General features: G+C 38.3%; 1 protein-coding gene across 1 annotated transcript in view; it reads left to right on the top strand.

Moving 5' to 3' along the window:
• The first annotated feature begins 235 nt into the window (after positions 1–235).
• LOC110164185 (RNA-binding Raly-like protein) overlaps positions 236–10,974 on the top strand; it is a 75,203-nt gene continuing 64,464 nt past the window's right edge. The window contains exon 1 of the mRNA XM_055151740.1: positions 236–364. The gene's annotated coding sequence lies outside the window, so the exon portion shown is untranslated. The remainder of the gene's footprint in view (positions 365–10,974) is intronic.

Genomic DNA, 10,974 nt, shown 5'->3' with positions numbered 1-10,974 from the left:
TTTCATATATCCACACATAAATCACTGCCTGATTAATGCCTACTTACCATTTCCCTTTAGGACCCTTTTGGGACTTCACCCCTAAAGACTTCACATGGCACGCTCCTTGAACACCATTAAACCCCAATATCACGGGACAGGGGTAAAAATCAATACTGTTTCTGCTTGACCCGCTCCCGTGCGCATTTGGATAAGACGCTATCAGCAACAGCGGAGCACAGAAAGCCCCGGACTTGTCTCAAACTCGTGCGTCACGTGATCCACCGGAGGAGCAGCGGCAGCACCAGCTCAGCGGTGGAGACACGATCCCTCCGCCAATATTCGCTCTGTTTGTGATTAACCTGAACGCTTTCGCCTCTTTTTGGTGAGTACGTTTTGCCCTGACACTTTCTTGAATGTCTTTGCTGGCTTTTTATCTTGCTTTTACGTCTTGTTGAAACGGAATGAACGTGGAAAGGAGGTCCTGTCGCTTTCTGCCTGTAGTCGCTTCAAAATCTTGGATGCTCAGTCTATACCACGGCGTTCACTGATTTATATACAGACGCAACTCTCGCTATCGCCCGCTTTTTCTCCCCTTTCTAGCTCGGGACTAGTTAGTTTGCCTTCTTGTTTTGGTTATTTTGTGGCTGTATTTGTGGCTGTGGCTTTTGGGCGTAGAGAGCGTTCAGAAGTATTGGAAGTTGGACTGTGCTTTTGCTTGATATTGTTAGATGATTCCTTCAGACTTGTTTGTAAGTGTGATATTGGCCACGTTGTTGACAACAACCGTGATTCATATTGGGCAGCTTATGTTTTATAGTCAGTGGAAAACTTGTGGACTGAAATGAATGATGTACTGTTCAATTTAAGTTTACATTTTTTAACAATATTACCAACGATTTTGTAATGTAGTAGTTTACTATGAAACAATTCTAGACCTCAGTTAGAATAAGGCTACCTAGATACAAACAATTTTCTTGTTCAGTGATAAATGCTCACATTAGGCTAATTACTGTAGGCTACTAAACTCCTACTATTACTTGAACTTGACTCTTGTGAGCTTTAAGCCATTTAGTTGTTGTTGTTGTTGTTACCTTCTCATAAACAGACCTGGAATTGTGTTTAGTTTCATTCACACATGTTTGAGTAATCTTTTATTATGTCCACATCTCCAAAGGTCAAAATGTTCTGTTCCACCTTATGACGTCATGACGCTGTCGTTTTCAAGATAACAGCTCCTTTTCAACCTTTGTTCAGAGTTTATCCAAATGTGTATAGAGAAAGTGTATGGATTTTAAAAACACAGTGGAGCGCTATAGTCCAATGAGGTTCATTTGGTCTTCTGATAATTTATGTTAATAGGTTCTTTTTTCTCACCAAGAGTTTGTTTCACGAGTTCATGAGTGAGGGGAAGATGGAGCGTGAGATTGACAGGCGGTGCAGTGTCAGCAGTGATGCGGTCGCTGTTTCGAACCGTTGTGGTGAAGAGGGAGCTGAGCCAAAAGGCAAAGCTCTCGATTTGCCGGTCAGTGTACGTTCCTGCCCTCACCTGTGGTCATGAGCTTTGGATAATGACTGAAATGACAATATTGCAGATACAAGCAGTCGAAATGAGTTTCTTCCACAGGGTGGCTGGGAGCTCCCTTAGAGATAGGGTGAGGAGCTCAGTCACAGAGGAGGAGCTTGGAGTAGAGCCACTGCTCTTCCACATCAAGAGGAGCCAGCTGAGGTGGCTCAAGCATCTGCCTCCTGGACGCCTACCTGGGGAAGTGTTCTCGGCATGTCCCATTGGAGGGAGGATCCAGGGAAGACCCAGCACAAGCTAGAGGGACTACGACTCTAGGCTGGCCTGGGAACACCTTGGGGTCCCCCTGGAGCAACTGGAGGAAGTGTCTGGGGTGATGGAAATCTGAGAGTCCCTGTGTAGACTGTTGCCCCCGTGAACCAACCTTGGATAAGCGGAAGAAAATGGATGAATGGAAGAATTTGTTTTCATACCTGACAGTTTCGAGTTCTCGACTGCTGCGCACGTCACAGCAACATCACATGACCACTCTGAGGAAGACCACTAGTGAGCATCAGGTATGAAAACAATCTCTTGGTCTGAAAAAAGAACCTAATAACATACACTGCAGCGCTTCCTGCACTAAAAGAGGACTAAAATATACCAGGACACACAAACGCCCCTTAACCAAAAAACAATGACCAAAAACTCAAGAAAAGTAAAGTTTGTTTCTCACAATCATATTAAAAGCTTTGTCCACCAATGGGGCCCTTTTCTGTATTGATCCAAATCTTTTATGTATAGCCCTATTTGTTTAGCATTTTACACGGTTAGCACTATTCCCACAAATTCTGCCAGCACGCGCTCTCAGTGGCTTCTAATGAGCCATAATCAGAATTACAAGTTTGAAAATGCAAATGAGCTGAGCGCGGCAGGGAGCACTGAATCAGAGAGAGAACACGGCTTTGAAACTGGGGTTATGTGGTAAAAATACTGAATAAATATTACACTGATATTGTGGTTTTAGACTCAAAGGAGCAGGCAGTAGTAACTTAGACTCATTTCCTAGAATTACTTAGAGGGAGTCACAAAAACACTGCATATCTCACGATATCTAGTTATGGCAGTATTACTCACTGAAATATCTCAATGTATAATTTATAATGTCTTCTGCTCAAGGAAACTTCATGAATTTGAGCTGATTGGATACAGCATGGCTGGCTGAAGGCTGACAGCACTTAGATTAGGTCTTCACATTATAGACAGATCCAACAAGCTCCAGAACACTATTACATTGGATCGATTGGTCCCTGTTGGCATTCAGGGTTCTGTTCGAAAAAGCGTTTTGTACAAGTACTACCTCAATAACCTATTTTAGTAGGCAGGTTCTATAGTGCATTGCAAAGTATTTGTTGTATATGTGCTCTCTCTCAGAAGGATGTAACCTATTATGGGAGAAAATACAGCCTGGAATCACAGGGTCCTCATGATTTGATATGATACACGATACATGGCTCATAGTATGATATTATCACGATACATGTTATAATCGATATATTGCACATGATACTGTGATATATTTCTGTTTTTTAAAAACCAAACACATTTTAGCAAAAATATTTATTTGTTAAACCACTACTTCACTAGCCTGCATCATTTCGAAGAAACCGTCTGACCTCGCAGCTTTAGAATTCATTCGCTTGGCGGTAGACGGGTACTTTTTTTTATTTAACCAGTCACTGCTATTAGGTCATGATGTATGTAATGCACCGCTAACAGGGCTAACTGGTATTTTATTTTCCCAAACCCTGTAGGAAGAAAGGCAATAACATATTTCCCCTTGATATTCTCTTTGTTCTGGCTTTAAATCCTCCATCTCAGGAATCGTTGCCAACACAGAATGTATGGCTCTTTGCTGATTGGCTGGTGCCCGGACTTGCACTTCAGGGTTTTTGCAAACTGTCTAGTGTATTGTGATTCCTGACCTAGTCACTGGAGAGAAATGAAATTGAGAGGAGGCACTAGGTGGTTTTAATCATCAAAACTGTGGACAGTGAACAGTGTATTGCATAAACAAGGTTCCTTCCTTGTCATGCAGACACACAAAAATTCCTAAAAGAACCAAAAAACACTATTGATACAACAACTCATGTAGAATGATTCTGTATTATCAAATTTAGTATGATAGTGATGATATATAAATGCTTTGATATTTTTACACACCCCTAGGAGAAAATGCTTAGTGCTAAAACTATAAAGATGCAATTTGTAACTTTTCTGGTGTATGGTCTGCTACCTGCTCTTGTCCATAGAGATGTTATTGTTCTGCCTATGATTTTCCATAGTATGGCATTAGACTTATCTCCATGAAAACGAGCAGTTGATGCAACTAGGCCAGATTACAGGCAAGAATCTTGTTTTAATTTTCATTTCGGCAATATAAACCTGTAATTGAATAAAGATTTAGTTTTAACATTTAAGGGAGTTGTGTTTCGTTTCTTTCACATGTGTTTAAAACTCAAATCCGGGGTTTTTCTTTCAAACAGAAATCACACTGTTCCACCTCGTCATGTCATGTAGTAATACGGGAAGAGCTCCACTGTCTTAGTAAGGTAAAAGGTAGCTGTTGAAAACTACCACTACATGACATCTCAAGATTGAATAAAGCATTTTGAGCTTTGGAGATGTAGACAGACTATAATATTAATAATAATAATGAGGCATTACTCAAACAAGTGTGAATGAAACAAAACACAACTCCAGGTATGTTTTTGGGGAGGTAACAGCATTATAACATGACGTAAAGCTCACAACAGCACAGCAATAAAGCTTGAAAAGAGATAAATCCTGTGGTAATAATGTGGTCAATAGTTAAATAACAGACAGTGAAAAATAGTTCATGGCCTGCATCCTTTAGAACAAGAAACAGGAAAACAATCTTGTGTTTTCTGGTTGCAATGGCAAAACTCCAGCTGGCATTGGGATTCTGCTTTTCTCAAATTACAACTTTAGGGACTATACATTTTATTCACTGGTTTCGATTAAGATGTTATAGAATTTACAGTGCATTATTTCATCATTTCTTATTATTATCACATCAAAATGCTTTATAAAGACGTATCCACTCTTGTTACAACTAAATGCAGCAGAGACTGAGCCGTTGCTTTTTAACAGTAACTAAATGAGCGTTGGTTCATTATGCAAACAGCGTTGATGGATTTGATTTGAACAGTTTGACCTTGTGTTGAAGCCAGAACACGCCCTCAGGCTACACACTTTACCCTTACTAACAACTAATAGTGAAATTTAAGTTTGGCCACTTGCTGGAGGCTGTTGCTAAGGAGTTTTGGGTTTGCAAATCTGTGTACCACCACTGGTCCATACACCCCAGAGTTTTAATCAGTGGATAAGGGCTGTGTGTTTACTCTTAATTTTAATTGAGATTGAGTAGTTGGTTTCTAATTGTCAATGATCAGTTTTTAATCTAGGGGTGTACCGGCAATCCACTGTCAATAAAAGGATGTAGTTTGGAGCTGAGTTCAGGATTTGGAGAAAGAAATGTGACTATTTTTGTGTTAAATGGCACTGATAAAATTTGTATCGTATTGTATTGAATTGTGTTGTATTGTATTGTCATTTTATTTGTTTTAAATAAGACATTATGAAATCAAATACTAAACTGTGATCAATCAGTATCAGAAAAAATATAGGGTCTTAGTTTGGTCCTGGATTAGTCTTGTTTAGCCCTGGTTTAGTCCTGATAGTCTTGGTTTAGTCCTAGTTTGAATGTTGTTTGTCATAGCTATGCATTGTTATGTACCACAGCAAATGTTACTTTAGACCTGGTTTATTCCTGGTTTAGCCCCATTTTCAGTTCATTCCAAGTAGGACTGGGCAATTAATCAAATTAATTCAATTAATGATTGAATCAAGTTTACTGCTGACTTTCTTACTTGCCAAGCAGGGTTATGGTGCAATCGAACAGTTGACATAAAAAAAATCATTCTCATTCAAACAATTAAGGTTAGATACATAGACATTTTTCTACAAATGTAATTGAAGGCAGTTTACAATTTCTTAATTAATAGGATATGATAGGAATGACTCTGTCTTTGTTTGAAATCAGAACTGTTCAGTGTTTACAAAAGATGATATTTATTTTTTGGCCATATCGCCCAGCACTAATTCCATGCCTATGTTGATCCTAAGTCTTGTCTTAACTCTATGTATGTTATATTATATTAAACAAATGTATTCTTGGATTGCAAAAGTTATAAGTTGACTTATTATTACACATTTCACTTTCTAACCCTCATATTAGTCCATATAATATACGTTTTTCATCCATGTCTTGTGTACATCTCCTCCCCGTCTGTAATGAGCAGGTCAGAAACAGGTGGAGGAAGCCATGTGTGAAATGCTCTGCTGTGTACACTATACTTATCTCTCTATGGAGCGCTCTCTGGAATAGCCCGTGCTTCCCCTGCACCGCTATGACACCCGCGGGACAGATAAAGTTCAGCTAGGCGTCTCTGTGGCGACTGCTAATCTGAGCATACCCTGTACGCCTCCTGGACGTGCGGGTCAAGGAAGCACTGACCCTTAGCATGCTGTACTGTTCACTGTGTGATACACTGTGGTACAGGTAATACAAAGGGATACAGCTGCTTTATTCTGTGGTCAAATCCATACAGGACGATGGCAATAATATAAGCTTAATATAACTGAGATCAAGATTCCGTCATTTCTAAATGCTAGGTCTTTTTAAACATGCATTATGTAATATTTCTAGCGGAGGGTCCTGCTCTCCTGCCCGTCTACATGGAGATGATTTTGCTTCACCTGGAACACGAAATGGGTCGCCTTTGCACTAGGGCTGGGTATCATTAAGAAGTTGCCGATACGATACATACCTCGATACGTAGACCACGATACAATACAAATCTTGATACAGTGCACTTTCAATTTGATATATATTTCAAATGGATTTTATATGGTTCAGTAAAAATAATGTCTAAATCATGGCTGTGATACTAAAAGTCTTTGTTAAACCACTTCTTGTGCAAAGTGAATATGAAACAGGCACATTTTAATCATCAAAACAGTGAAAATGTCAAATGTGTTGCATAAGTTTCTTCCACTAAACAAGCAACAAAACTGTAGCGCTGTAACAAAATAATTTAGTAAAATATACCAAAAAATACTTGGCAATATATATTGATACAGCAGTCAATGATATCGATACTGTATCATCACATTAGGTGATATTTTGATATTTTTGCACATCCCTACACTCCACTGATCTGACCTGTAACTTGGCCTCGTGACATCTCCTGCTTGTCTCCTTGTCTCCTTGACATAGTAAGTTTAGTTTAATGTCATACTGTGGAACATTTCAGGCACTTGTCACTCCACCAAAAGTTATATAGTGCACCTTTAAAGTCTACAGCTACTCCTCTTTCACTAAAACAAAGCATGTGGTTTGGAGCAGAGTTTAGACCTTGAAGGGAGAATTTTTATGTTTTTTTTTGTAACATGACAGTAATTAAAAGTGTGTATAGTTTATGTTCTTGAAATTCATACTGGAAGTCTCAAATTTGTTTTTAGGAAGACAAAATTATATGCCAGGGAAAACTGTGACCTATTGCAGTACTAAATCAAATGTAATGGAGTATCAGATGTATTCCATTTGTTCCTCGTATTGCAGCTCCATTCCTGCCTCCTTTGTGGCAGAGAGATGAGGCTTTTTGTCACACAGAACACATTGTAGTGGAACACCTGATGCTCTGTTGTGTTTTGAGACGTGCCATTAGGTGAACATTATCTACCATTCAAACACACTGAAGCTTGATTTCAGCACCACGGAGAGCTCCATCAGCTAAAAAGACATGATGCAGGACTGAAGTATGAGTGCTATAGCTGGACTATAGTAAGACTGAACCAGATCTAAATCATGACGCAAAGTAGTTACAAAGAACCAGGTCTAAACAAGGGCTGAGGTTTAAGGATTGAGGTGTACACTTAACATTAAACCAAATATACATATTAAACCTAAATGTGAAGTGCTTTTAATCTGTCTGTTTATCTCACATCATCTTAAAGAGGGGATATTATGCAAAATTTATTTTTAAAGCTTTCTACTATGTTATGTTCCTTCATCAAAAACATGCCTGAAGGTTTTAAATGTCATCCATGGATATTTCAGTAATTTAGTGATCTCTCCTGGGCACTATGTGAGCCTTCCTTTTTACTCTTAGTCTTTCTACATCTCCAAAGCTCAAAATGCTCTGCTCCACCTTGAGTTAACAGTTACCTTTTACCTTTAGTTCAACTGAAATTGGTAAAATGATTTTAGTCAAAGTGTACAATGTGAAAAAACTCCTGAATATGCAGGGTTTGTGTGTGAAAGGTGAATGAAACAAAACACAACTCCAAGTATGTTTTGATGTGGAAGCAACATTATAACAATAATAAATCTGAAAATAGCATAATATAGGCATAGTGTCATACTGTAGAACAATCCAATGAAACCAGTAACACCTGTAGACACGCAGTTGTCTGACCCTTCACCAGAAAAGTTACACAATGGACCTTTAAGAGAGAATGAGAAGGAACAGGCCTGTGTGCCAGAGCCATGTTTAGCAGCTTTACTTCAGCACTACAGACAGCTGCCAGATGTGATTGTTCCTGAACAGCTGGAGATGTGAGACTGAGTAACCTTTGACCCATCCTCCTCCTCACATGCAGCACAAACGCCTCTCATTTCTGGCTCTGCTCTGACATCAAAACTCAACCTGATGAAACCATTCAAGAAGACCATTCAAGGCAAAATATATGACGATGATAAAATTGTTTTGTTTATAAAATGTTTCGTAAATTGGTTTGGGCGATAAGCCAGAAAACAATGGTATCCAGGCGGTTTGCTTTTTACTGATTTAAAAGATAAATAAAGGTGTCGTGTAGATAAGAAACAGGCCTTGGGCTGTTTGAAACAATTCAGACATAGTTGTTTTGTTTTATTGAATTGTAAACAGATTTATTTGACTGCACCAGAGGATACACTGATCTTTTACGATATATAGCGTCTGGGCTGGAATAGACTGAAGAAAATGTGAAACTGATGTAATAACGTTATAAATATTTGGAAACACCTTCCTCTTTTTACACATATAAATCCTCAGAAATTATTTGGCTTTTAAAGTTTAGAAAACACAACAATGACTTTTGGGCTTAACCAGGACCTATCCAGGTTCAAGAAACCATTAACTGACCATTAATCGATCAAGTATACCAGGAATTATTATGGATGCAATCAAATAATATTCAGAATTTAACAGTTACATTAAAGAAGTCCTATTGTGCTTATGTCTGTTATACAGCTATAAATTAAAGAAACAAGTCTGCTGACCTCCATGTTAGAAAACTGTGGTGCTCAATGGGACCTGATGTTGCCGTAAAACATCATCACAACAAAGAGTCCACATCTCTGGAGAACTGAAGATCACACTAGGGAGTAGAAGATTTTTTTCATTTGGAAAAAAGTAATTATGCAACACTGCTGAATGCTACGTGTATCACCGATTAAGAAAATAAAATTGTTGTATAATGGTGATGGAGAAAATGGGCGTTGATCGGTAATATGACATCTTGAAAATAAGTTATTAAAGATTGCTGAAATAATAATACTCCAAATACAGCTTTGGGTGAGTAAATAGTGAGGAAAAAAAACGTTAACATGGTTAAAAGAAAAAAAAAGTTTTACTTAATAGGTCTGCTTTAATAAAATCAAACTGTTCTCTGACAGTGTATTCTCACAAGGAAACTGCAGGGGGAGCTCTATCGCAAACATTACTTGCAAATGAATAATACAGGTTTATGATCAGCTGTAGACACTTTTCCTCACCCACTCCTCCTTTGGTCAGCCTCTGTTTCTCTGTTTCTTTCACAGTAAAGTGTGAACACTCTGAAACTAGTATCAAGTAACTGGTATCAAAACTAGATATTCATTGGAATTGTCCAAACATTTTTGTGTTCCTGTGTGACTTATTTAATTCAGGTACTAGGGAAAATGGAAAGAATAGGAGATTGGCAGAAGAATTTTAGCAATTTTACAATTTCCTTCACCACATTGCTTCCCAATAGATGCTGAAAACTTGTGGTTGTACATGGCACTCAGAGGAGCCTTTAGCCCCTCATCTTCTCCACACTCCATCTTTATTTACATTCAGATGAGCTCAAATGACTGGGGACTGTTTACCACATTCAAATGTTGCAGCATCTACAAAATCTGCCCTCTGCCATTGCACAGACACTTTCAAACAAACAAAAAAATCTTGTTTTTAAAAAGCATTTGACATCTCTATTGCAAATGCCACCAAAATGAAAATACAGGTTGATTTTTGGTGGTGGTTACCTGCTTGTCTCTATGGGGATGTTATTGCTTTGCCTGAATTGTCCCATAGTATGGCATTAAAAAAGTCATATTTTACTTGCTTTGCTTTTAAACACCTCGAAAAGGTGTCCCCTTTTCACAGATTTAATCTGTAACTTGCCCCATGGAGATAAATCTGTTTGATGTCATAATATTGAACATTTCAGGCAAAGCAATAACATCTCTCTGAAGACAAGCAAAATGTGTAAACTAAACAAAAATTTACAGAAAATAAATGACAAAACAATGACAATGGACTGAACAGATACTACAACAAATGGATTAAACTAAAAGTAGAATTAAACCAGGACTAAAGAAGTATTAAACAAGGACCAAACCAGAGCATAAACATGATATATCTGTGCTAAAAATTGGATGTGACTAAAATCATTTGGACCAGTTTGAAAATTGCATGATGATAGGACTAAACCAGTACTAACCATAGACTGTATATATAAATGAAGGAAGTTGTCATGCGGGCACCTCCAGCTTCTCCTGATTCCCTTTGACTTATGCTGGAATATTGTCATCCCTCTCTCTGTAACTGCTGTGGTGAGCCTCGCCAATTTGGTCTTAAAATGTTCGTATTAACCTGCTCTACATGATCCTGGTGTCTTTCTTTTGCTATTTTGTTTGTTATTTTGTGTGCTATTCATATCTGACTAAAAGTGATCCAAGACAAAACCTAGACTAAACCCAGAATCAAACCAGGACTTACTGTCTTCTATAAAACTGCGAGTTTAGATTAAGAAAACACTGACTCTTAAATCCACTTTGTTGACCTTTGACCATAAAGGTGCTGCTCTGTCTGGAGTGTTCCACAGTATGACATTAAACACCCCTATACCTTACATTGATTCAGTTACAGGTGGTTTTATAGCTCAAAAATACACAGAAAAATAGACATTTTAACTATGAGTGGGGTTTCCTCTCCACAGATCTGACCTATAACTTGTCTCGTTTGGTCTCCATGAAGATAGAAAAGTTTACTATACTGTGAAACATACCAGACAAAGCAATAACATCTCCATGGAAAAAAGCATTTGAAGGACCCTCCACC

Source organism: Boleophthalmus pectinirostris, unplaced genomic scaffold (assembly GCF_026225935.1).
Source record: "Boleophthalmus pectinirostris isolate CB_2022bp ecotype Guang Dong unplaced genomic scaffold, ASM2622593v1 HiC_scaffold_16, whole genome shotgun sequence".
Lineage (NCBI taxonomy): Eukaryota > Metazoa > Chordata > Actinopteri > Gobiiformes > Gobiidae > Boleophthalmus > Boleophthalmus pectinirostris.
Note: the sequence above shows the minus strand (reverse complement) of the source record. Positions and strands in the feature narration are given on the sequence as shown.